This window comes from Macrotis lagotis, chromosome 1 (assembly GCF_037893015.1).
Source record: "Macrotis lagotis isolate mMagLag1 chromosome 1, bilby.v1.9.chrom.fasta, whole genome shotgun sequence".
Taxonomy (NCBI): Eukaryota; Metazoa; Chordata; class Mammalia; order Peramelemorphia; family Peramelidae; genus Macrotis; species Macrotis lagotis.
Window position 1 is genome coordinate 11435488 of NC_133658.1, and position 25993 is coordinate 11461480.

Below are 25993 nucleotides of genomic sequence, written 5' to 3' on the forward strand. Positions count from 1 at the left end.
CTCTCTCTATATATATATATATATATATATATATATATATATATATATACATATATATGTATATATATATGAACTATAATTCATATGAACTGAACTATGATTCCAGTTATACTTCTCAGTCTATACTTTCCTCATACCAGATTTTCTCATGAATGAGAAAACATATAAAATATAACAAAGTATGTAATTTTCAAAAAAAAATTAAACTCATTTTGAGCAAAAATGAAATTATTTTTCCTTTCAAATAATTATATATATGTATATACACACACATATATATATATATCATATCATCTCATCAGAGTTTCAAATAAAAAAGACAATATGGCATGATAACTAGATTATAGTTTTGGAATCAAAAATGTCTGGATTTGAATTCTACCTCTGAATAGCTGTGGAACCCTTAGAAATTTACTTCTTTGTTCCTCTCATTTCTCTACAAAATTATAGATTGAACTCATTGGCCCCTAATTTCTTTTCTAGGTCCAAGTCTATGATATTATGATTCTTTGCTTCCATCCTGGTCTCTTTCCAGGAGATGCTCTTTGGATTACTGGTGGTGTAATCCACTACAATAAAACCATTATCTAGAGAAACTCATCTTGACTACCATGGAAGTTGTTATTGCAACATGTTTAGAAGTATTGTTCAGAAACATTTAGTGATAAAATAGGGGCAATGTAAGTTGCATTACAGGTGCATGGATTTAAGATTGAGAGGGCTCTTAGAGGTGATATACCACAACCACCCTTATATTATAAAGGAGTAAATGGCGACTAGAGGAGTTAAGTAATTTGTCCAAGATCATTCAAATAGAGAAACTGAATTGTGATTCTTTTTCTACTTCTCAGTCTATACTTTTATCATTCCAAACTTTCTCATGAATGAGAAAATTAAATATAAAATATAACAAAATATGTCATTTAAAAAGCTAAATTTTACATTACTTTTGAGCAAAAAGAAAATTGATTTCTCTTCCAAATAATTTGAATTGAGTTTTGAGATACTTGAAGCCAATATTTCTTTTTGTTTGTTAAATAATTTTTCCTTGAAATCTCTTTTTTATGCTAACTTCATTTCTCAATGGATTTCTCTCTCTCCACCTGCTATACCTTTTAACAAATCCTACAAAGAGAGAAAAAGTAAAATCCAAAATAATTAACATGATAAAAATTTTGAAAGCTATGTCTAGCATTTCAGACTAATAATTTCTCATCTCTAGAAAGAAGTTTGGAAAGTTTCTCATATTTCTTTTTAGCCACCAAGTTTAGTCAGTATAACAACATAGAATGTAGTTCTAATTATCTTCATTTATATTGTTTGTTCTACATGTTGTATTATGTATTCTGCTTTGTTGACTTTGTATTAGTTCCTATTAGTCTATTCTTGTTTTCTATTTTCATAAAATTCATAATTTCTTTCAGAACAGTGATAAAAGATTAAACTGATATTCTACAACTTGCTTAGTCAATTCACAGTCAATGGGCAACTTTTTGGTTCATGTTACTACAAAATGTGCTGCTATAAACATATATGTATAATGGGCTTAGCACAGTACCTCGCACATAGTAGGTGCTATACAAATACTATCACAATTATTCTTGGGTGGTTCAGTGGATAGAGCACTGGCAGACCTGACTTCAAATCCAATCTTAGACAACTACTAGCTATGTGACCATAACTTCTGTTGGCTTTTAACCACTGGAGAAATAAATGGGGAACCACTTCAGTATCCTTGACAGTATGGTCCACAGGATTATAAAGAATTGATCAGCAACAAAAACATTCTTATTCTGATTATTTTGGTGTATATGCAACTTTTTTATTTTGATCTATCATTTCTTTAGGCTATATCTTGATCTACCTATCCATCTACCCACCTATCTATCTTTCTATCTATCTATCTATCTATCTATCTATCTATCTATCTATCTATCTATCTATCTCTCTCTCTCTCTATCTATCCAATCAGTCTTCCTGATAGTAGACTCTCTGGGTCAAGGTTTATAGGACACATTGTACAGGCACAATTCTAAATTATTTTTCAGAATGATTGAACCCAATCACAGGTCTGTGAGTAAAACATCAGTCTACCTATCTTTTTACTATCTTCAACACTGACTATTTAACTCTTTTGTTAAATGTAACAATTTTCTAGATGTGAAGGGGGATCTTGTTTACTTTAATTTGTATTTTTCTTGTCATTAGGGAATTGGAATATCTTTTTTGTTGCTGCTTGCAGTCTGTAATTCTTCTTTTGAAAACTGTTTTTATTTATATGCTTTGAACACTATTAAAAATAATGTTTCTCCCAAAGCAAGTAAAATATTATTTTTAGAATGCTTTTCTCCCTTAGTTTTCTCTTTTGTCTTATAGGTTATTGCTATGGCTGAAACCATTCATCCCTAGTCATCAAATTACTATTGATAAGTGTCTTTCTTTGTCCTAAACTCAAAGACTAATCCAGAGAAAACACATTTTGTCTACTGTCAGGGTCATATTAATAACCTTTCAAGCATTTGAGAATCTGTTGACATTAGAAGTCCATTATTATAGCCTTTGAGAAAACATGAAAGATTTTGAAAATGTTGCATAGGAAGGAGAAAACCTAGTCATAAAACAAATGAGAGATGACAAAGTGTGGATACCTGACATTATGGAATAATATGATCTATTGATAAGAATAACAAGTATTGTAAGAATCAAGTGGAGTAGAAACTTGTTTACTGCTGTATGATATAAATATCCTGGACCCCTGATTGCTAAAAAAAACGCATCTATGACTCTCTGCCTGGCCATATTATTTCTCACATTGCTGCAAACATACACCCAGGGATGCTGGCATCAAAAGGGGACTGTCAGAGTACTATATCAATATATTTTCATTATATTTGTCCATTTACAAAGGAGACTAAAAGATCAGGTTTGTATGACAGTGGTTTGTATCCATGACAATCACATGAATTGGATTTCAGTGATGGGATGCTGTGCTAAGATGCCAACCTCTTTCTTCTCCAGAGTCATCTGAGTCCAGTGAGCAGACATGAATCAGGACAACTGGAGATAACCTTGGACATGGTGTAATCAGAATTAAATGACTTGCACAAGGTCACACAGTTAGTAAGAGCCAAATGTCTGGGGCCAAATGTAACTCTCAATCTCCTGTCTACAAGGCCAGTTTACTATCCACTACACCACCTAGGAGGACCTGAGTCCAGTCACTGGATACTCACTGTGTGACTTTGGGAAAGTCATTTAACCCCATTGTTTTGCAAAACTACTCCCAAAGAAAGTAGTGTATTTGGGGAATAAGTAGAAAGGAAGGGAGTCATTCAGAATATTGGGGAAGCCCTCTGTGATGAACTTAAAAGATAAAATGAACAAGTCAGAGCGGACTACACAAATATTGGAGTTTGTTTTACATTCTGGAGGTAATAGTGAGTTACAGCCTCTATTTGAACAGGGAAGTGACATGGTTTAATATTTTGGGGGAAAAATTCACTTTAGCACCACTCTGAAGGGTAGAATGGATTTAGGAGATGTGAGGAAATGGAGACAAGTAACAGCTTATTGCAGATGAGTGGTAATAAGGGTCTGAGATAGACAGAAAACCATGTGGATAGAAAGAAGGATGAGTATTTGAAGGATGTTGTAGAGATTGGATACAAACAATTTGACAACTGATTCAAAATTAATACAACACATGGAAGTTAGAGAATAAACATGACTGAACTTCTTAGTTTGGGTGATTGAAAGTCTTGTAGTGCTTTCAACAATTAATTAGGAGGTTTGGAAGAAGCCAGAAGTTTGTGATAGTCGGGACTGTCAATGTTCAAATGCTTGTTGGACATCCAGTTCAACAGATTCAAATATCCTCTCTCCAATTGTTGATTTACTATTAGAGCTCTAGAGAGACATGAGACTTGATATAGATATCTGAGAATTATCTTAATTGAGAGGCGAATTTAATTCATGGATTCTACTGATATAGATATCTGAGAATTATCTTAATTGAGAGGCGAATTTAATTCATGGATTCTACTGAAGTGTCCAAGTCATAGAATGTTAAGAAAATATAGAAGAGGAAGCAAGCCACAATGCTAGTAATACAGTCAGGGTGAATGAAATGAATGTTGATCCCTCAAAGAAGTTCAGAGAAAAAAGGAGTAGTGAAGGGAAGAGGGAACTCAGGAGAAAATAATGTCATGCAAATATAAAGAGAGGAGACTATTCATGTATGGCATCTGGTTAACATAGGTAACTGCTTTAGGGGGACCAAGAAAATGAGGATTTAGAAGGGGCTAATTTCAATTGAGTGAAGCTGTGAAACAGATTTAAGAGTGCTAAGAAGAGAACAGAGAGGAAATGGAGGCATCCAGTCTGGATAATTTGAATTCATTTTAACTACTGAAGGTCCTTCTAACTGATATTGTTCATGTCAAAAATTCTTGACATGTGGATGTCAAGTGACAGAGAGAATTCCATTTAGGTGCTGTTTGATGAATTTGGAATGAGGGAAGTCAACTTACTTGTGTGACTTGTTCCAATGACTTTCATCATTCATGATAAAGATTGAAAAAATTGATATTGATATTGCTTAGAGAAGGAGATTCCTAAGGTGAATATCACTGAAGATAAGGGTTAGGGGGAAGGAGCACCATGATGATTACGAGACTAGTAGGTACTGAAATGTGAATATGGTGAACAATGGTGTCAAGAATGGACATGGAAAAAGCATTGCAAGCATAATGATGTAGTGGATGAATTAGTAGGAGAAAGATGGAATAAGGATCTCCACATAATTTGAAGTCAAAGAATAACTTTTTCTACCTTAAAAATTAGAAAGGATCCCAGCAGACATTCAGTACAATCTGTTTTCAAAAGAATAACTCTATGACAGCCAACAAAGTACCTTCTGATCTTTGTTTCAAGACCTTCAATAACTGATACCCCATTCATTTCCAAAGCAGGTCAATTCACTTTTTGTTTATCTCTCATTGTCAGAATACTTTCAAGACTAAATTTTTCTCTTTGCAACTTCCATTCTTTCTTTCCTTCTCAGTCTACTTTCTGGGACCAAATAGAACCCATTGGTTCACTCTTCCACATGACAGCCTTTTCCATTCTTGAAGATAGTTAGGTGCTTCCATGAATAGAGTACAGACATAATGTTGGATAAATTATCCCTCGGATAGCTAGCTGTGTGACTTTGGTGGCATCACTTGGTCTTTATCAGACTCAATTACCTCATCTGAAGTGAAGTCATCTTAGGTGGTGAAATTCTAGGTGATTTTGATTTTATGATATATAGAATATGACAAAATACAATTTAAATTTGTAAAAGAAAACGAATATTGAGGCCCAGGTAAAGGATGTGAATTCCAGAGTTCATACTGTGAGGCAATGATGGATCTGGGGTTCCAAAAAGACCTGTTCTAAATATGAGCTCCATACTCCTCCAACCATGCCAGGCTGCTTCTAAAGGGGCTAAAACATATTTTAGCATTTTCTATCTCCCTCCTTTTAGCCAATTCTATCTGAAGAGTCATGTATTAATTAAAGTGTTACTTTCTTGATGGAAAGCACTGCCATGAATCCAATTGTGGAGTGACTCACTGTTTCTCATTCTCACTCAGACAGGAGAGAAGAGATATATTCTTTTGAAATTTTGTCATCTCCTCATTCCTTTCTGTTGGAATTTTTCTGGCCTTAATTAATGTCACTTAATGTGAAATATTATTCTATATCTCAGATAGCTGTGGTAAATTATTTCCTTGTAAAACATGTTGACTTTTCATGAGTTGTTTTTACAGTAAGTACTATCTAAATTGGTAGGGGAAAAAATCAATCATTTACAATAATAACCAATAGGTGGTTTACGACACGCATTATATCAATTTTTATGCCTGATACCAATAGTTGAAGCTATTACTTTGGATTTTATCTTCTGAAGGGAATTAGAAATATCAAGTTGCCTTCTATTGCTTTTCAAAGACCTGAAAAATATATACTTTTAGAGATCCTTTCTGGGTCTTTATCTATGGATACAATTTTACTTTCAGAAAAATCGATTAAGTATAGAATGTCATAAAGCAAAAAATCTAATTTGAATATAATTGAATGGGCAGCATAAACAAGATGCACATTCTATAGTCCAGTTTTCAACTTTGTAAGCACATAGTATAAAAAAGATATACTTGACGTGACAAGTCATTTCCATTATGGATTTTCCAATTACCTTGGATTGTGAATACTGGGAGAACTTTATTTTCAAATAACTGGTATCATTTTATCACTCTATTTCCACAACATATAATGCCTCTGACAAGCAGAGGTATTTTTAGTAAAATATGTCCCCAGAAGCAAAATGTCTAAGATACTTTCACAAACTAGAGGTTTAGCTGAAAGTTCATTGAGCTTGGAAAGTAAATGTGCTTTAGGAGGTTTTAGCCAAGATTCAACATTGTGTCATTATAATTGTGTGACCTTGGGAAAGCTACTTCAACTTTAAAACAATTGTTTCTCCTGTGAAAAGTGATAACTAGAAAAAAATTGTGAACGCCAAATACAATTTTTGGAAAGGATCATAGAATTATAGATAATGGAGAACCAATGGACATGGCATATGATAAGAAACTTGAGGGAAGTAGAGAATGATTAGAGACAGATATATCTATAATAGATAGCCTGGGAAAAGACAACAGAGTAAGGAGAATGGCAAAGTTGGGCAATATTTAGTAAGTCTTTTTGATTGGAAAATAGGGCAAATGAAAGGAAATTTCAGACATCTTAGACAGCTAGGTTGGATTCAGATATGTAGGAGTTTAAAAATTATGTTGAGGATTTGACATTTTATCAAATAAAGGAAATTTATCAAATAAAGGAAATAAAATGATCAGTCTTTTGCATTAGGGGGAAAAAGCTCTGAAGAGGATGGATTGGAGAAAGGAAGACTGACCAGATCAGTTCGGAGTATTTCAGTGATTCAAAGGTGATACAAACTTCTTTGAATCTCATTGGTGGCCATGTGAGTGAAATGAGTTCAACAGATGTTAGATGCATTTTGGAGGTTGAATCAGCAATACCTGGAAACTGATTGTTTATTGGTGATAAAAGAAAGGAAAGAAGGATGTTTTGAGATTTGATATTAGCAAGGTAATTAGTTCTTGCATATGTTGATTTTGAATTAACTATAAGGCATGTAGTTGGAGATGCCCAACATAAAGTGGTTAATATATAACTGCAGCTCAGAAGAGATATTAAACATAAATATGTGAAGATATGTGTGTCTATATATGTATATGTGATATACAAGTATATATATATATATATATATATATATATATATATATATATATATATATAGTTACTTAGGGATTTTAATTTAATCCATTGGAAATTATGAAAATAAATTGTGGAAGAGGAAAAAAATGAAGCCTCTTACACAGCCTTAGGGCCAATTCTAGACAGTTAGCAAGTAAAGGTATGTTTCAAGGATTAGAATTTCCTGCAAACCCAAGGACTGAGAATATCCAAGGGCAGCAATTTACTGATAGTAAGATATATAGCATATATAGCAGAGAAGTCAAGAAAGACAACACGAGAACAGGCTTTTGAATTCATCAATGAATATATCCAGTGTTTATTTTAGAGAGAATAATTCCAAGTAAATTATGAAATTAGAAGTCAGCAGGTGGAATGAAAAGTTAGAAAATGGAAAATATATTTTCTTTTTCCTCAAGAAATTTATCAGTAAAAAAAAGAAGAGAGCTGTAGAATGGGAGCTTCTAGACTGGGTCTGGAACTTTATTTTATGCAAAAGGTGGGAAAAAAATAGAAGATTCCAAGATTTCAAGACAGTGTGAATTAAAAGATTGGTGGTAGGATGATGCTGTTCTAGGTCTCATGTTTTCTGAATTCTATCTGGAGGCACCTCAACACAGAGACTTCACAATTCCTCTTCCTGAGCCACAACATGTTCAAAATATGTTCTTGCTCTCTGTGATGTCATACACGCTGGATTTGTGCTCACTTCTTTCTCATAACCACAGCCAAGCATCACACCTAGTCTGCTACATCTGGCTTCCTGAAACAATGGGTGTCCAGTCCATCTGTCTGTGAAATAAAAAGTTCATGTAGTCAAAATTCTAGGGCTGAAATTTCTGGAGTCCCTACTTCTTGAGTCCCTACTTGAGCTTCCTCAGAGGCTACTGTTTGTTAATTTAGTGGAGTCAGACCAGACCTCAGTCCCTGAACTTTTCTTTGAGGTTCTTTCAATTTGTCTTAAGGGGACAATTGTTCCATTTATTTATTTATTTGTTTGCCTGTTTGTTTGTTTATTCAATTATTTATCTATTCATTCATTCATTTATTTGTTTGTTTGTTTTCATTTCATAGCAATTTTTTTCTTATAGCAGAGGAAATATGGAAAGCCTAGAATTTTCTCCCCTACCGTGCACCATCTTTTCAGAATATACCATAGATAAAAGATTTATCACAGAACTTGGTTTTGCATCCTAACCAGAGAATTAGAATATGAGCTGATGCATCCAGCACCTTTGGCATTTTACGTGGTATTTGCTGATTTAAGAAATCATGTCACCTTCGTGTGTGTTTATACACACACTTATAAATGCACACATATGAATGTGCTCTATTCATAAACATATATATGTGCATATATATACACAAATCTGCATGTATACCACCAGACCACATGTGTATTTTTACATGTGTCTATATGAAAAGCACACTGATCAATGCATTATGCCTACATATATATGTCTTTGGTGGCATCTGACTGTGATGCCATTTGAGGAATTATTTTAGCAGATACATATTGGTTTGCCATTTCTTTCTTCAGTTTAATGTTCAGTTGATGTAAGGCAAATAAAGCTGTGCATGTTTGGACTTACGCAGTCAATAAGTTATAATGTTTTGAAGGTGATCCAACCTTAGGAAGATAAGTCTTCCTGATTCCAGATCTCATGTTCTCCCCCCTGCATTAACTACTGCCTATCTATCTATCTATCTATCTATCTATCTATCTATCTATCTGTGTGTGTGTGTGCATATATGTGCATCTATCTATGGAAATAATGACATCACTGCATTATAGTATCTATGGTAATAATGAAATGACTGTACTAATGAAATAATGAAATAACTGCATTATCATCATTATATCTATTAAATGGCATACATTAGATACATTAGAAGAAAAAAATGTTCATTCATGACCAACATCCCTAGACAAAGAACTTTTCTTATTATTTTCTGTAATTCACTTAAAAAACTCACAATGGTAGAACCCAACCACTTGATCAGAAATGATCTAGAAAAATGAAAATCCAAAGAAAAGACATTGCTGAATCAAAGGGTATTATAAGGTCTATTGCTCTTTGGGCATAGTTCCATATTGCTCTCCAGAATAGTTGGATTAATTCCCAACTCCACCAAAATATAGTAAAGTTTGAATCCTCCTAAAACCTCTCCAACATTGATAATTTGTGTTTTTTATCATCTTATCCAATCTGACGGGTGTGAGGTCATACTTTATAGTAGTTTTAATTTGAATTTCTCTAATCAATAATGTTTGAAACATTTTTTTCTTGTGATTATATAGAGCTTCAATTTTTACATTTGAAACCTGCCTGTCCATATCTTTGACCATTTAGCAATTGGGGAATGATTTTTAACCTTATAAATTTCATTAAGTTCTTTACTTGTTTTAGAACTGAGACCTTTACCAGAACCCCTAGCCCTGAAAATTGTTTCCTAGTTTTCTGTTCTCCTTCTAATCAAGGGAGCATTGATTTTTATTAGAGCAAAAATCAATTTAACATAGTCAAAATAATCTTTGTTGCAAATGATAATTAACTCTATTTCTTATTTGATCATAATTTTCTTCCCTCTATATATCTGACAATAGAATATTTCTTGATCTATTAAGTTATCTATGATATCCCCCTTTGTGTCTAATTCCTGTACCTATTTTGGCCTTATTTTGATATAGGGTGTGAAATGTGGGTCTGTGCTTAGTTTTTGCCATACTAATTTTCAATTTTTCCAGCAGTTTTTTTTTCAAATAGCTCTTATCCCAGAAGCTAATGCCTTTGGGTTTGTCAAGCAAGAGACTATTGTAATAACTTTCTATAGTTCTTTTGCATCTATCCTAATCCTGTTCCATTATTCTACTTCTTAAGCAATATCACGCAGTTTTGATGACTGCTACCTTATAGAGGTTTTATTTTCTTCATTCCCTTGATATTCTTGATATTTTGTAACCTTTTTTTCTGGCTTTGTAAAATAGTAATTTGGAAGTTTATGGTCTGGCACTGAATAGGTTATTAAATTTGGATACAATTGGCATTTTTATTATGTTAGCTTGACCTAGTCATGAGCAATTGATGTTTTTCCAATTGCTTAGATGTGAATTTCCTTTTGTGAAAAAAATGTTTTGTAACTGTGTTCATATTCTTAGTGTTTTATTGTGTCTGTAGTTACTTTAAATGGAATTTCTCTTTCTATCTCTTGATCATGGGCTTTATTGTTCATATGTAGAAATGCTGATGATTTATGTCGGTTTATTTTATACCCTGCTACTTAGCTGAAATTGTTAATTTTTCAAGTAGTTTTTTTTTAGATGATTTTCTAGGCATCTCTAAATATGCCATCATATCATCAACAAAGAGTGAAAGTTTTACTCCCTCGTTGTCTCTTCTACTCTCTTCAAATGATTTTTCTTCTCTTAGTGCTAAAACTCACTTTTCTAAAACTGTATTGATGAATAATGGTGATAATGGACATCCTTGTTCACCCTTGATTTCATTGGAAATACTCCTGGTTTATTCTCATTACATATGATATTTGTTGATGGTTTTAGATAGATGCTGTTTGTTATTTTATGAAAATCTCTAATTATTCCTAGACTCTCCAATGTAATAGAAAGGGGTGCTATATTTTCTCAAGGGCTTTTTCAGCATCTATTGAGATAAGCATATAATTTCTGTTAGGGTTTTTATTGATATATTCAATTATGTTGAGTGTTTTCCTAATATTGACCCATTCTTATCTATCTAGAATAAGTTCTACTTGATCCTAATTATTATTTGCTGTAATCTCTTTGTTAAAATTTTATTTAAGATTTTTGCATGAATGTTCACTAGGAGATTGATCCATAATTTTCTTTGACTATTTTGATTCTTCATGGTTTACATATCAGCATCATATTGGTGTCATAAAAGGAATTTGGCAGAACTCCTTCTTCTATTTTTAAAAAGAGTTCATGTAGAATTGGAATTAATTGTTCCTCAAATGTTTGATAGAATTCACTTGTTACTGCATTTAGACCTGGAGATGATTTCTTAGGGAGTTTATTGATCATTTCTTCAATTTCTTTTCCTGAAATGAGGTAATTTAAGTATGTTATTTCTTCTTCTGTTAATCTGAGTAGTTTGTATTTTTGTGAATATTCATGAATAATTTTCAGGTTTTCAAATTTATTGGCATACAGTTGGGAAAAATAACTGCATTATCTCTTTAAATTCCTCTTCACTGGTGGTCAGTTCATCCTTTTCATTTTTGATACTGGTAATTTGGTATTCTTCTTTCCTTTTTCAATCAGATTAACCAAAATTTTCTCTATTTTATTGTTTGTATTAATAAAACCAAATCTTAGTTTTATTTATTAGATCAATGCTTTTCTTGCTTTCAATTTTATTGGTGTTTCCTTTGATTTTCAGAATTTCTAATTTGGTATTTAATTGAGGATCTATAATTTGTTCGTTTTAAACTGTTTTAGTTGCATATTCAATTCTATTATGTCAGTTTTTCTCTTTTATTCATATAGCATTTAGAAATATAAAAATTGCCCCTAAAAGTATGTTTACCTTATTCCATAAATTTTGCTATGATATCTCATAATTGCCATTATTTTGGATGAAATTGTTGAGTCTTTCTGTGATATGCTGTTTGATCTATGGATTCTTTAAAATTATGTTATTTAGTTTCCAATTAATGTTTGATTTTATAATTTTTATTCTATCATGATCTGAAAAGCATAGATTTATTGTGTCTGACTTTCTCCATTTGATTGTAAGGTTTTTATGCCCTAGTACAAGGTCAGTTTAGGTATGGGTGCCATGTACTGCAGAGGAAAAGGTATATTCTTTTTTAATCCCATTCAGTATCACCAGAGGTCTGTTGTATCTAAGTTTTCTAAGATTTTATTCACCTTATTAACTTCCTTCTTGTTTATTTTGTGGTTACATTTATCTACTTCTGAGAAGGGCAGGTTGAGTCCCCCACCCCCATTGTTAAAGTTTTGCTATCTATATCTCCTTGTAATTTGTTTAGCTTCTGCTCCAAGAATTTGGATGCTATACTGTTTGGTTTATATATATTTAACTATGATATTACTTTGTTGCTTATGATGCCTTTAAGAAGATGTGGTTTTCTTTCTCATTAATTTTTTTTTTTAGAATTTGCAAGGCAATGAGGTTGAGTGGCTTGCACAAGTCCACACAACTAGGTCATTATTAAGTGTCTGAGGCCAGATTTGAACTCAAGGATTCCTGACTCCAGGGCTGGTGCTCTATCCACTGTGCCACCTAGCTGCCCCTCATTCCTTTTAATAAGATCTATTTTTCCTTTTTCTTCATCTTAGATTAATATCACTTCCCTTGTTTTTTGTTTTTTTTTTTTACTTTCTTTGAAGCCATATTTTGCTCCAGTCTTTTCCCTTTTCCCTGTGTGTATCTCTCCACTTCTTGTAAGTGTAAACAATATGATTCTGGTTTTTAATCCCTTCTGCTATTCACTTCCATTTTATGGGTGAGTTCATCCCAATCACATTTACAGTTAAGATGACTAATTCTGTATATTCCTCCATGTCTTTCCTCATTTATACTTTTATTTCCTTTCCTCTTATTTCCCCTTACCAATGTTTTTCTCCCTTTCCCCTTTAACTTTTGCTTTAAATTTTAACTTTCAGCTTACTTTCACTTATATTTTGCCTTCCTTTTTATCAGTCCCTTCTTCCTCTTTCATTCCCTCCCCACTCCCACTTCACTGTTAGATAGGATAGATTTTAAAGCTCAATTGGAAATGTATATTATTCCCTCTCTGGGTCAAATCTCTTAAGTAGGATTTACTTTACTTAAATCATGCAAAGTCAAGTCATTTCATGAATCATTTAAAACCCCACCCTGAAGTACACTCCCTTCATTTATAGTTAAAATGTCAAGCAAAGCAAAATCTGTTCAGGATGTTTTCATGTCCAGTCCCTCTAATTATACTGTCCTTTTCTCTAGTACTATAATTATAGTCCTAAAATCCTCCCCAACCAAAGGATCTGGTACATTTTCTCAGTCTGTTCCTTTAGCATCCCAACCATGGTCCTAAATCCTTTGTTAACTCTAAGTATGGATTAAGTCAAGATCACTTCCCAATTTATTTATGTCCAACCCTTCTAAGTATTTGATCTTATTACTACAACCTCCTTAAGTAAGATTTCTAGTAAATTAAGGTCACTTCTGCTTTAATTTTTAATTTAAAGCCTCTAGTAATTTTAAGTATTAATTCACCATGAATGTCTCTCTTAAGAAATTTAAAATTGATTGTAAGGCATGGGAGACACTGGCACAGGACTACCCAGGCTAGGTGTCTTCATCAGAGAAAGTATTGAGCTCTATGAGCAAGGCAGAAATGAAGTAGCTCAAAGGAAATGTGAGATACATAAATTTGGGTTACATAACCAAGGTGTTCATCTGGATGATTTGTGCTTGATTGAGCATTCTGAGCTCCTATTGGTCTGATTAGTCATAGATGGACATACTGTAATTTGTCTCAAACATGGTGATAATTTGTTATTTTCTCATCAATAAGGGACAAGAATCACTCCAGAATGTGGCCCATGTGCTATGGTCTCCAGGGTGATTTATTTGCAACCCAACTGTGAGTTTAATAAATGCTTTAGTAAATGAAGTTGAGTTGCCAGAGGGCTCCCACTAAAATGGCAAATCAAAATATATTGTCTATTATTTTTTTTTAGGTTTTTTGCGAGGCAAACGTGGTTAAGTGGCTTGCTCAACGCCACATGGTTAGGTAATTATTAAGTATCTGAGACCAGATTTGAACCTAGGTACTCCTGACTCCAGGGCCAGTGCTTTATCCACTACGCCACCTAACTGCTCCAATTGTCTATTTCAACAAAAAAAAATGAACATGCATGATCTATACTAAGAGAAATAAAATTATCAATGATTACAAGTATTATATTCCCTTTTTGGGATGTATACCATTCAATATTTTTGATTAGCATTTTTCCTTTTCCATTTACCTTTCATGCAACTCTTGAGTCTTACATTTGAGGATCAAAATTTCTGTCCAGCTCTGGTCTTTTTATCAGGAAATTTTGGAAGTCCTCTTTTTTGTTGTATATCCATCTTTTTCTTTGACAAAAAATACTGAATTTTTCAGAGTAGTAAATTTTTGGTTGTAATCCAAAGTCCTTTGCCCTCCAAAATATCATATTCCAGGTCCCCTGATCCTTGAATGGTGAAGCTGACAAGTCCTGTGTAATTAGGATTGTGTTTTCTTTGAATTTTAATAGCTTCTTTTTGTTGGCTTTCAGCATTTTCTCCTTTATTTGATAATTATGAAATTTGGCTATGATAATCTTGCAGGTTTTTATCCTGGTATGGCATTTCTTTCCATAATTGTTCTGTATATTCTTTTTCAGAACTATTTTGTCTTTTTGATTTAGTATGTTAGGATTTTCCCCCTGATAACTGCCTGAAAGCTATTCTTCAGGTTCTTTTTTATTAACTAGGTTATCTGTAAACCTATAATTAGTAAATTATTTATCTTGAATCTACCTTCCAGGTCCTTTGTTTTTCCTAATAGATAGTTTATATTTCCTTTAATTTTTTTCAGTCTTTTGATTTGACTTGTTGAAATCTTGCTGTCTCATAAATTCCTTAGTATCTGGTTGTCCAATTTTATTCATAGGGTTTTATTTTTTCAATTAGATTTTGTGTTTTCTTTTTCAATTAGTTAATTTCACTTTTTTTTGTGATTTGCATTCCCTTTCCATTTGGCCAATTTGAAATTTAGATGAGTTTCATTCCTTTTCCTGTTGGTCAATTTTATTTTTTCATGAGTTACATTCTTTTTCCAGTTGGTTAGGATATGATTTCTTTGGTCAATTTTTTTCATAATTATCCTGAATGGTTCTCATTTCTTTTTTGCATTTTTCTTCTTCCTCCCTTCTTTGGTTTTTAAAATCTTTTTTTAAACTCTTCTATCAGATTTTGTTTTTAAGTCAATTCATAAACTCCTTTGAGACTTCCCATGTAGGTAATTTTTCACTACTTTCTTCTTCGGAGGTGGTGTTTTTATCATCTCTATCTGTAGAATATCTTTCTATGGTTAATACTCTTTTAGTAATTTTGCTTTATTTTGATTGTTTGAGCTCTGCTCCTGGTGTATGGAGTGCACTTGGGACTGGAGTCTGATCCCTGGCTTATCATTTGTCAAGATGTTGCCAATTCAGTCTAGGTGATGGCTGTTTAGAGATTTGTTTCCTCTTTTGTGTTCAGGCTCTGCCTATGCAGTGGTTTGTTCCTAATCCGGTCCTGTCTATTATTCCAGTGTTTTCAGGGTTCAGACTTTGTCTGGTGTCGAGACCATCTCTGCTGGTCTGCCATCTAGCTGATGGGACCCGGACTTTTGTCTAGCTTCTGGGACCTGGGTTGCACTATGGCTAGAAGTCTACCACTAGCTTTCCTGCTCACCTAACAGAGTTGGGTTTTATTTCCCCTTTTCCCCCAAAGACATAAAGCTTTATTGATGATCCTCCAAGATGTTGCCAATTGAAAACTTGTTTCCAGTTTTTTTTTTTTTTTTTTTTTGGTATCTGTAGCTTTATTGTCTGGGTAGATGTTTCATTTAATGTCATGAAGGGAAAAAAGTTCTGGGATCATGCCAACTTCTCATACCCATCTGGGTTCTGCCCTGGAAGTTCCTTACTTGATTTTCAAAATTCTTTTGTGAACTTTTTCCGTAGCCTCAGTCTAATTCATGTTTTTCTTGGACATTTTTGATGTAGTATCTTTGACTTTGTCATTTTCCTATGTATTTTGATCCTCAATATGAACATGGTAGCTGCCTATAGTAATTATTGCTTCCTCATTTTCACAGACTCTGACTTGCTTTTAACTCTTTATTAAGGTGGTACTATGCTTCCAGGGTGGAGGTTTCATTGTCCCAAACTTTTGTGGATTTTTGCTGCTCTTTTCAGAAATACTTCTAGGCACCTATAAATTTTCAATTCTTCTAACATCTTATGAGAGATTATAACTGCATTTCTGACCTGTGCTCTCATCTTTGAATAACCACAAGCACTCCATTCTGCCCTGAAACTGTGGGTGGGCCCTGCTAAAGTCATATACTCTATTGTGTAAATTCTCCTCTTTGTCCTGGGACTGTTCTCTAGGACTTTACCTAGATCTGAATATGGGCAATTCATCAGTGGCCTCCCTGAGGGATAGCAAACAAACCCCTCTAATCTCCTTCCTACTCTCTTATCATATGTTGGTTGAGAGTTCAAGAAGCAGCTGATGATGATGATAATGATTCAATGACTCCCAAAGTATCTCCTGGTCTTCTGGAATTGAATCTCCCCTGCTAAGGTCTGTGCTGAACTGTGTTCCAATGTCACCCTGGGGTGGCAGTTTTCCTGCTGACCTTCTAAGTTGTCTATGGCAATCCTTCAGCCAAGAGGTCTAGAAACTGACACCACTGCCTCTGACCAAGGTGCCCGGTGTCCTAATCATGAATGACAGGACTGATTTTCTCTGGTGTGGCCCATACTGCTCTTTCTCACACTAGTGCAACAAATCCTTCCACCAGATCTTCCAAGTTGTCATGGGTTGGAAAATTGTGTTAGTCTTTATGTAGGTCCTGTCATTCCAATTTAGTTAGAATAATTATTTAAAGGCATTTGATATGATTTGGGGTAGAGATTGGGTGAGTCCCTGACTTTACTCTGCAATCCTGGCTCCACCAATTCAAGGGTGAGACTTAAAAAAATTGTCTTAGAAATGAGAATCAGAAACAATGGGTGGAAATTCTGAAGAGATACATTTAGGCTCAATGTTGGGGGAGGGAGAATTTCTTAATAATTAGCAATATCTCCAAGTGAAATGGGCTATTTTTTTGTTTAATTTTTTTAATGGGTTATTTTGAGAGGTGGTATGTGCCTATCACTGAAAGTCCTCAAAACAAGCCTGATTGACCCATTACAAAGGATAGTATAGACAAATAAACAATTTTTAATTTGAAATAATGTGATTTCATTGGCAAAAAAGATAAAGTAAAAAGTAAAAAGTAATTATATTAATAATGTAAAATTAATAAAGCATTAACAAACTTTCAAAAAAGGACAATTAAATTTCAAAGATGAAGAAATCAATTAATTTATAATAAATAAAAGGGAAATAAATGAATTGTCAAAAAGTATATCACGTATTAATTTTGAATTAATTTGAATTACAATTATTGTTTATTTTCTTCTTTTAAAATATTTTATTTTTCACTTTAATTTTTTTCATAAAAGTCACATAATTTCAAATTGAGTCATCTAAGTCTATATATAAGTCCAAACATTCTCTAAATAGCACCCATTGTCACATACTTGACAAAAAGTGTGTGTGTGTTGTGTGTGTGTGTGTGTGTGTGTGTGTGTGAGAGAGAGAGAGAGAGAGAGAGAGAGAGAGAGAGAGAGAGAGAGAATCTTTGACAGTTCCAGGAGGTCTATGAACCCCTTTTTAACATGATATTTAAAAATCTTTAAAATAAAATGTACAGGATTACAAATATTCTCATTTCTAGGACAAAGATGTTAAAAGAGCTATCAAAGTTTTTATTTAAATAGTCCAGAAATCCTAGGAAAAAATCATGTAGTATTGAATAATATTACTGAATAATGTTGATACAAAGGTTTTGTACAATTTACCAAAGAATATAAAATAAGATGTACAAAAAATATTCACCATCAGCAAACTGATTTTACTTCATGGATGAAGAATGGATCAATACTAGGGAAAAGATTTGCATAATTATTTGCATAAATAACAAAACACAAGAAACACAATTATGCCAATTTTTTTGGAAATTTTTTTTTGCAAATTGAAGTTCTCATTTACATAAAAAATCTTAAAACGCACAGACGTAGAATAGATTCTCTTTAATGTCATCAAAAGAATGTACTGTTAGTTCTGCTACAATGGTTGTCTTAAAAACTCAAATTTGTATCGATACCTTTCATTTTTTAGGGTATGATATGAACATAACAAGAATTTTGTGTTTCCTTTTGTTCAATTTTGACTATATAGAAGACTGCTCCTCTTCATAATGAATAATACCAAAAATTTTTTCCCACAAGAAATTTTGATCTTTGGATCAATTTCTGGTTGCAGAAAGAATTAAGGACAGGGCAAAGATGTTCCATTCCTCCTCATCCACTTTCTGCCATGCCTCTCAGACTGACACTGCAGTCTAACAAAGTCACCATACCACTACAAATGACTTAATGCTGCCAACACCACTCTTGTGGGAACCTCAGTGCAGAGATAAGCAGCATCTTGTGTTTATGGAAACATCATCATTTATTATAGTCTTTACATCATTTATTATAGTCTTTATGTATTTCTTCATCATTTAATATGTGTAAAACTGAGCTACTTAGGTTTCAATGTTTTAATGTAATATAATTAAAAATTTTGATGGTTATAAACTCTAACTTCATTTTAACCATAAATGTTATAGTTCTTAGATACTCAATTTTGCTTAGCCCAGTGAATTTTAGGAATACATGTCATATCATAGCAGAGTTGATTATATGTAAAACTAAGAACTAGACTTGGTTTCAAAGGAGAAACAATGAAAACTTTCACAGAAAATTCATGGGTAATATAAAAAAGTCATCTTTATTCACTGTTTATTTATGCATTCATTTACCCATTCATTTTTCTATTTGTTTGCTTATTTATTGGAAAAGAAAACAAAGAACAGATATTGGCAAATCAAAGTCAAATTTATTGTTTTCAGGAGACAATATGGACAACTAATTTGAAAACCCTAGTGAATCAGTAAAAAAAAATCAAATTAAGATGATTAATAACACCAGTAAATAGTAAGAAAGATTATATATCTATAAATTCATTTAGTATTTTTGGTATATTACTTGCTAAATCTATCATTATCAAAAACTAAGAATTTTGTAGAGTATTTGGCAGTGATTCTAGGAACACACATATAACCTTGATCAATACAACTATAGAAAATTATTTATAGGAAAAAAGAAATTAGATCATCATCCATGCCTGAAACTCCCAAATATATTAGAAATATTCATTTTGCCTAACTCAATATACACCACAGTGTTATACCAAACTTTCCCAGAATTAGCAATATAGCATTGTTTTCCCTGGCCCCCTACTGTGTGATAGTCAAGTTTTTACCTCTTTTCCTTAAGGTTCTTTGATACTCCTAAGGAGTATGAGGGGTAACCTAGTTTCTCTGCCAATCGCTTAAGCTCTCATCAATGGGCATTCCCTTGAGATCAAGGGTTGGTTCATTATACCCTAGTTCCATGTTAAGATAATTTATGCAAATGAATATATACTTCAGAATCACTATACAACACAGTCTTAGTTCCAAATTCAGAATCTCCCTCAGACTCAAGTCCCCATAACCTGTCCTTGGTTTTCCCTGTTTCCCTGGCTGCAAAAACCCACTGGCTTCAACATTGTCATGATTCGAAGTCCAGGGTCTGATGGATTTCACTGGAAGTCTCTTAAACCTGAGAACAAATTAAACATAAAAGAAACTAAAACTTCCAAGTACATTTCTTGCATAAAAGTATATTTATCAAAAGATAGTTTCCTCTCCCAATTCAGTATATGGTGTCTATGTTGTGAGTAGACTATGAGTAGTCTTCATTTTTTGAACTTAGAAGACCAAAACACATAGCTAAGAGAGTCCTTACCTTTTTAATGGTACACAATTTTTCAGCAATATGAATTAAAACAACCCTGAAGGATCTCTTCTTCATCAAAATATCCAAAATAATAAGTTAGAACCATTTTTATATTTCATATAGGACAAGAGTTAAATGAATACCATATTCATACTTTCTCAATTGATACAACATCCCAAATATATATATATATATACAATGAAAATAAAATAAAACATCTTATAAATATAAAATTAATGATAACACTTTGTCAGTAACAAAAAAATAAAACTGACATAAAAAGACATGTATACTATAAAACTTACCACATCAGCTTCTGGCATATCATTAACCTCTTCTCCCTTTAAATGAAAATTACAAATGATTATTGCTCTGATGCAATTTTGACCAATTGTTTTCTCATTGGTATCACTTATGTGGTAAGAGTAAGACTCAAAGTGATTGATGTTACCATCCATTTCCCCATGAATTCACATCTGAAGGTTACTTAGCCCATTGAATATCATATGTGAATATGTGTAAGATGTTTGTTTTAATAACCATATGGAAACCCTAGTGAGAAAATTCTGACCATCAATGAAAATGGGATTGGTCAGAACAAATAAAGCAGTGGCTTTGGAGTCAGGTGAACTGAATTCGAATCCAGTTTCTGTTACTTTCTGTTTGATCTGAATCAATCATTTAATCTCTTTGTTCATCTGTAAAATGATAACATTAGCTTAAATGACCTTTAGTGTCACTTTTATTTCTGTGATTTGTTTGATTCCTGTGGAATTTAAATGACTTTGTCAGGTTTACCAAGTTATTTGTAGGAGAGACAGAGTTTTCATCTAGGTATTCCTGACTCCACATTATCTCATTGTTTCCATTACATAAAGAGAATAACAAATATGAGAGATTCATAGAAGCATGAAAAAACCCTGCAAGATCTGATACAAAGAAAACATGATCCAGAAACAATATGCACAATTCCTACTGGTATATAAATGAACATGCTACTAAAAGAATTGATTAGGATTAAATATAATTTCCAACATTGTTGTTTCTAAATAATTAATCTTTTTTCAGAGTATATAGAAAGGTGTTGGGCTATCAGTTGTGAAATGTTCCCTTTCCTGGATAGTTTTAGGTTGTAGGAAGATGACTGTGTGAGTGTGTGTTTAAGGGAAAGTTATATGAGGAAGATTAATGGAAAAGCTTAGGGCGTCAAAACCAAGATACTTCAGAAAGACATTTAAAAAAATCACTAGATTATTATCATCTGGTTATAATAATGATAAAATTTTAGATCAGGAAGTACTTATTAGTGGTAATTAAACTCATGGAAATGACACACTAATGAAATCAGAGGAGTGATTAAAAAAAGAATTCATGAAATCATTCTGAATTATGTTAATACCTTCCATTAACTGGATTTAGAGGTTATAATAAATGGGTGAGAGGCAAGAGAAAAATTGTTCTCAACAGAAGTGGGTTGATTGTTTTTCTTGTCATAAGTAATTATGCCCTCAAGGAAGCTTCCACCATTGAAGTTCTTTAACTGACTTTGAAAGAAAAAAGATAATAAGCTGTACATGCTGTCACATACAATGTTGGATAAATTTCAGAAAAGCAAAGCTGATATATAACCAAATAGAGAGGCAGTGTTGCAAAGAAGAGAATCTTTACCCAGGAAAATCTGTGATCAAGTCCCAAAGACTCACAATAGTACTCTTGTCACAAAGGATTGAAGGGAAATTTCTCTTGATTTACCTTTTATATAACAAAAAGTTTTTCTTCTTTTGGAATTAAGACAATGGGGACCAGAAAAAATAGCTCCTGTACATGCCCTAAATTGGGAACTCAAACTTTCTGTGTTATCTAAACTTTTCTAGAAACAGAATTATCTAATCTAACATGTTGAGACCAGAAATTCTACAAGGACTGGGCTCTGATTGAACTGGGGTCACTTTTGCATATATACTTGCTGAATAAAAAGTCCATACATCCCTAAAGATAAATCGACTCATTCATACTGTTTGACATTTGTCACTTGCTATGGAGAAATCTCGATTTTAATATGGGCTTATTTTAGATTCTTGTTGGTTTGCAAAAGTCCTAAAAGTAAGAAGTTTAGGCTCTTCCAAGAGATTTCATAATGCAGGGAATTAAAAAAAACCAAACAAACCAAAAAGCAATTGATATGAAGTAAGGATACCTTTGGAAGAGATTACTCAAGTCAGTGCCTACATCACCTCAATTAACTTGATGAATCAAGTGGGAGGAAAGCTGTGGCTTGGGTCTTTCAAGACTATATCCATTTTCTATATCCATTTTCTTTGATCCTTTGTTGAGGGCATTATGGATTTAGATTTATTTAGATTTATTACCCATTGAAAGAAGTTGTCTGGACATGAATTTGTTGGCTCAAAAGTTTTGTCTGGAAAATTTCATAATCTAACTTTTTATTATTAATTCAATAATCTTTCTTTTAACGACCAATGAAAAAGCCATATGTAGTTATACAGGTCTCTTTTTGTGGAGCAGAGCTCTTATTTCATTTATTTATTTGTTTGTTTGCAAGACAATAGGGTTAAGTGACTTGCCCAAGGTCACATAGCTAAGTGGTAGTGTCTGAGGTCAAATTTGAACTCGGGTACTCCTGACTCCAGGGCTGGTACTCTATTCACTGCATCTCCAAGCTGCCCCTGGTGCAGAGTCCTTTAGAACATAGAATTACCACCACTGAGAAGGATTATTACTAGTGCCCTTTGGACAGGGTCACAAAGACACCATATATACTCACACATGTGGCAGCTTCTTGGATAAACTTTGTTTCCAGACTTCAGTTGTAAAGCCTAAATTGTACAATCCCCCAAACATATGGACCCTGAGGAAAATGGAGCCACTTGAAAATGTGGTGATTGTGCATTTTTATTGGTGATCCCTCATATCTATGATTCTATCCCTCCTGATCTCTACCTCATGGCTTTCTTGGTTTTCTTCAAGTTTCAGCTAAAATCCCACCTCCCAGCTTTTTCCTACCTTAATGCTTATTCTTCCCATCTGACCTCTCAAGTTGTCCTGTAGATCTTTTATTTGTTCATAATCATTGTCATGTAGCCTTCTCTATCAAATTTTGAGATCCATTAGGGCAGAAATTATGTTAGCCATCCTTACAAAATTAGTGCTTACTTAGTGTCACATAGTAGGTGTTTGATGACTTAATCTACCATAAATTGACTTGAGACTGAGATTTTCTTTCTAGAAGCCACAGGTCAAGCATCCTAGGAAATGTTCTATTTATAGAAGAGGAATTTTCCTAAACCAAATCATTTTATCATTGAAAATTCTAGCAATAGAAGTGGAACTTGGGGGGCGGCAGTTAGCCTTGGGGGTGCTCTTTTTGAGTATTTCCAGATTTAAGATCCTTGAGGCATATTCTATTACCTATAGAGGGCTGTATATTCTAGGTAACCTGAATTTTGTAGAAAACAGCATCAAACAGATGGAAAAAGAAATCTATAAAATGCAGTTGGCAGACCTAAGTATATTTCACTTCTGGGGGGGACCAATACACAGATTCTTACTGTGAAATCATTAAATCTTCTGGGAACGAGTGGAGAAGTATATCTTAGTGGAATATTGAGAAGTTACTCCACGGAAAGCACAAAGTTGAATTTCAGTCTCCCCATAAACCCTGTCTCAGGCAAAGTGATCTGCGTGTTCATTGGCAAGGCAAAAACCCTCTACTGGCACAAGTGATATCATTACATCCAAATTCTTCCAGTAGATTGTCCTATCTGTAGTAACTACTCATATCTTTATTTTTGATTTCTCCTGGTCTGCTGATTCTTTCCATAGTGCCTACAAATATGCCCACAGCTCTGCTATCCTCAAAAATCTTTTTTTACTTCTTATTTTATTGTATTTGTAACTTAAGTCCTTGAGAACACAATCAATAACAGGTATCTCCAATTCCTCTTTGCCTTCTATTATTAATTTTCTGCAGTCCAACTTCCAACCTCATAGTTCAACTTAAAAAGCTTTCTCCTAAGGACACCTATGATGTCCTCAGTGTCAAATCCAATGGTTGTTGCTCAGTTGCCATTCTTCTTGACCTTCCTATAGTCTATGAATGATGATCACCCTTTTTTCCTTTGATAGTTTCCTCTCCCTGGGTTTTCACGAAACCACTTTCCTCCTTTCCCCCTTCTTTATCAGACCATACTGTCTTCCTTTTCTTTGATAGATCCTTAGCAGATTACGCCCTTTAATATAGGTCTTCCTTAAAGTTCTAACTTGGACTTGTTTCTTCTTGCACTTCTTCCCTAGACCTCAACTTCCATGAATTTAATAATCATTTCTTTTCTAATGATTCTCAGATCTACATACTGATTCCTAAAGTTTTTGCTGATCTGCATCTATTTCCAGCCATCTTTCACATATCTCTAATTGCATATCCAATAGACATATATTCACTAATAAGACAGCTAGCTGTTTCAGGGGCAAGATCATTGAGCTTAGAGTCAGGAGGATCAGAGTTCAAAAACAACCTCACACCCTTGATATTTACTAGCTTTGTGACCTTGGCCAAGTCTCTTAACCCTGATTGCCTCATATTCAGGCCATCTCCAGTTGTCCTGATTCATATCTGGACTCAGATGACTCTGGAGGAGAAAGTGAAGTTGGTGACTTAACATAGCATCCCCTTTCTAAACCTTTCTTGTTATGGATCACCTCCATGATGCCACATCTTTTTTAAGAATGAAGGACAAAGATATCAATAAAAAGTCATTATATTCAACATGTCCAAAACTGATTCATTATCTTTCTCCCTAAACTTCTCCACTTCTAACTTCTTTTTTCAAGGGTATTTCCAACCTTCCAGTCCCCAAGATTTGTGCCCTATAAATCAATTTTGACTCTTTACTTCTCTTACTCCTATCTAATCTGGTGCCAAGGCCTATCAATTTCATCATAGCAATCTCTTATGTATACCTCCTTCTCTCTTCTGAAATGGCTATCACCATAGTCTAATTCCTAATTAAATGATTCTTAGATTTTTTTAAATAGTTGCTGGTGGTTTTGCCTGCTTCATTTCTTTCCATTTTCTTGTCCATCTTCCATTCAGTCTCCAAAGTTAATTTCCTAAAGTACTGGTCTGACCCTGACATATCCATACTCTAATAACTCCAAATAAGTCCAGTCACTCTCTCTCAACTTGAGATCAAGCACAAAATATTCAGGTATTCAATGCCTTTCATAACTGAACCTCTTTCTTAAACACTCTCAGTCTTCTTTCACATTAACTCCCCCACATATTCTTTAATCCAATCACAGTTATTCCCTGACCATGACATTCCATTTCTTGACTGAGCATTTTCTCTGCCTGTTTCTCATATGTAGAATTCTCTCCTTCCTCTTATCTATGGATTCCCTGGCTTCATTTAGGTTCTAGCTAAAATGCTACCTTCTTCAGAAAAGTTTTCCCACTCCTTATTTCCACTTCCTTCCCTCTATTAACTATTCCCATTTATTCTGCATGTTGCTTATTTTTAGATTTTTTTTCATTTTTTGAAGTCTCATTAGATGGTGTCCTCAATGATAAAGTATCTGCCTTTTGTTCTTAATCATATTTCCAATGCTTACAAAATAACTGACACCAAATAGGCACTGAATAAATGCTTGCTGAATTGCTTAGTGACTTTAGAACCTTAGAACTCTTAGAGCAAACAGAAGCATAGATTATATAAGAAGGAAAATGTCTTCAGAGAAGTAAATGAAAAATAAATGAAAACATATATATAAAGTAAATTGGTGGTCACAAAAATGAGAAGAGAGAAGCCAGGAATAAATATTAAGAAAATGCTCCATTTCCTAATAGACTGAAAAATATAAATCTGAGACTCTTGGAAGCACCATCCCATAGGATTGAGAGTTGGAAGTTACCTTGGAATCAGGGTGATT